Source organism: Acomys russatus, chromosome 22 (genome assembly GCF_903995435.1).
Source record: "Acomys russatus chromosome 22, mAcoRus1.1, whole genome shotgun sequence".
NCBI lineage: Eukaryota > Metazoa > Chordata > Mammalia > Rodentia > Muridae > Acomys > Acomys russatus.
The window spans coordinates 12,133,108-12,136,052 of NC_067158.1; the positions used below are offsets into that span (position 1 = coordinate 12,133,108).

At 50.9% G+C, this 2,945-nt stretch overlaps 1 non-coding gene across 1 annotated transcript; it reads right to left on the reverse strand.

Moving 5' to 3' along the window:
* Positions 1-2,147: 2,147 nt before the first annotated feature.
* Positions 2,148-2,292, reverse strand: LOC127206024 (small nucleolar RNA SNORA48). Its single transcript, XR_007832720.1, has one exon. It is a non-coding gene; the product is annotated as a small nucleolar RNA SNORA48 (small nucleolar RNA).
* Positions 2,293-2,945: the final 653 nt, after the last annotated feature.

Sequence of the window (2,945 nt, forward strand, 5' to 3'; positions counted from 1 at the left end):
AGGAATAACTTCTAGAAACTGGTGTCTGACTTCCAGGGAGTTTAGCGTCTAGCCGGTGAGAGAGATAGTTTAGTGGAAATTCAGACTGGCATGACCCCGACCCGTGGGGGTTCAACTAAAGCTCAGGAGGAGATTCACCTGTATGAAAATACAAGACACAAAGGAGAGCAAGTCTGAGTCGTTGATCAAGCCCTCAAATTTTATTTTTCAAGCAGCAGTATTTATAAGGCAGGTGATAGGGCAGCCTATTGCTATGGCAGCCCAGCAGCATGCTATCTCAAGACACGGGGAGTTCCAAGCAGGCCATAATGTTCTGCCACACCCAATATTTTGCTCTATCTTTATCTAGTCTAACTGATAAACCATAACAGGGTGGCTCCATCTTAATCTCATCTTTAGTCTAACTGCTGAACCACAACAGGGTCAGCTGGTTTCTGGTAAATGACAGACTGCTGGAGAAATGGAAGCCTAAAGGTGCAGGCTCTGACAAGATGGCAGAACACTGGCCATATGGCCTACTGTCCCCAACACTGGCAGCTTCTCCTTGCGCTCCTGGGCTGCTCGAGGACTGCCAACATTACGAATGGCGTATTAGGTTCCTGACCAGGAAGGTTAGGACTGAGTGTCTACTGCCGGGGAAACAAGGGGTCGAGGACATCCTTCACCCTGCGAAGGCCATGGTACCCACTGCAGAAATTCAGCTAAAGCTAGCCAAAATGTACAGAGCCACACCAGCTGGCATCTCTGTATTCGGATTCAGAACTCATTTTGGTGGAGGCAAGACAAGGGGCTTTGTGCCTATGTATGCCTGAGCCTAACACAGACTTGCAAGACATAGCCTTTAGAGGAAGAAAAGGAAGTCTGAGGAGTGATGGTGCATGCCTTTAGTCCCAGCACTTGGGAGGCAGAGGCAGAGGCAGAAGCCAGGAGACAGAGAGACAGAGGCCAGGAGGCAGAGGCAGAGGCCAAGAGGCAGGGGCAGGGGCAGGGGCAGGGGCAGGGGCCAGGAGGCAGAGGCAGAGGCAGATGCTAGGAGGCAGAGGCAAGGGCAGGGGTAGGGGCCAGGAGGCAGAGGCAGAGGCAGAGGCCAGGAGGCAGAGGCAGGGGCAGAGGCAGGGGCAGGGGCACAGGCACAGGCACAGGCACAGGCACAGGCACAGGCACAGGCAGAGAGGCAGGTAAATTACTGAGTTTGAAGCCAGCTTGGTCTGCAGAGTAAATTCCAGGACAGCCAGGGATACACAAAGAAATTCTGTCTCAAAAAACAAACAAACAAATAAAAAACAACAATAAAAAGATCTGGAAGGAGGGACAAATATATAACGGGAGCTGGGGGGGCATGGGTGAGAGATGCTGGGGTATAGACTATGGAAGTAGAGGGCGTGGGCACAGTTCATAGAAACACATGTGGACTTACGCCCTCAGGATCTATACACAGCCACTCACCTTAGCAAGCACACTCGGGGCTGGTATACATGAAGAGCCTTGCCAACTCAATAAGGTGACAACACACCTATTTTTTTTTTTTTTTTAAAGAATGTCCAAAAACATCTATGGCATCATTAGTCAAAAGATAAGTGGAAGTTAAGGTCACACTGCTATGCCATCGCCTAGCTCCAGACGGCTCCAATTTAAAACATGGACGCAAGGAGGAGCAGCGGAGGATGTGCAGCAACGGGGGGTGGGGGGGGGGGTGGTGGGGGGTGGTGGTGCTGACTGTGCTGGGAAAGACGCATGCCACCTCCCGTCTGGAAAACACTTCGGCAGTTTCCTCTGAGGTTGAATGTCTACTTGCACGATGCCATTCCACACACTTGCTCGCCAAGGGAACACCCACACGCACACAGAGGCGTGTGCTAGAATGTTCACAGAAACTTTACACACATGACAGCTTAGGCTGGGGACAACCAGGTGCTGACACTGCCAAGCAGTGGGAAGGGGCAAAGAGCAGCATGCTGCTGACACAGCAAAGCTCGCTGCCAAGGAAAGAACCAGACACAGCAGGCTGGGCTCCGGGGTTCGAGTTACAGACATTGTGGAAAAGGAGAAAAGAGTAGATTACCTGGGACGGGCATAGGAGGAGTGATTGACAGCGAGGAGGCTGGATCAAGAAGGGCCTCTTGAAGTGATGGAAGGATTTTTCCCTTTTATGTGCCCTAGGGCATGAAACAGCTTTGGCCACCAAGCCAGGCATCAAGCTAAGATGAACAAAGGACTGCCATCTGCTCTACCCCTGACTGATAACAGAACACCACCATCACCAAGGTATCTCTTTGCCCATCACCAGGGGATGGAAAGAGTCTTTTGTTGTTGCTGTTTTGTTTTTTTGAGATAAGGTTTTTTTCTGTGTAACCTCAGGCTGTCCTGGAACTTGCTCTTTAGACCAGGCTGTCCCGGAACTCAGAGATTCACCTCCCCTGCCTCCCGAGCGCTGGGGTTAAACTGTGCACTTCCCAGCTCGATGGAAGGAGTCTTGATGGTGATAGGGCTTGCGTTTGACCAAACTTACCAAACTGCACCTATGAAGAGGGGTTTTATGTTTTGGTTTTGAGTTTTGAGGGGAGGGCTCGCTATGGAGCTGAGGCTGGCCTTGGACTCCTGAGCCACCTGTCTCCACTTCCCATGTGTTGGGATTACAAGTGGGCATCACCACATTTGGCTCAAAGAAGTGGACGCCATTGTAGTAATATCATATGTATATTTAGAAGGAAGAGCAGAGGATGATGCCAGACACAGACACAATAGTCTCCTGGGAAGTCTTTTGGGCATCTAGGACCAGGGATGCCATCATTCTGGCTCTGATACTGGGATGGAGGGCAGGGGTGGAGGTCTCCGTGCTGGTAGAGGACTCTTTGTAGCTTCCTTCCACGAGCAATTCATCCCCCCAAAAACTACTGCATCAATCCTTATCACATAGGGGTCTGATGCCAGAACATTCGACAGAA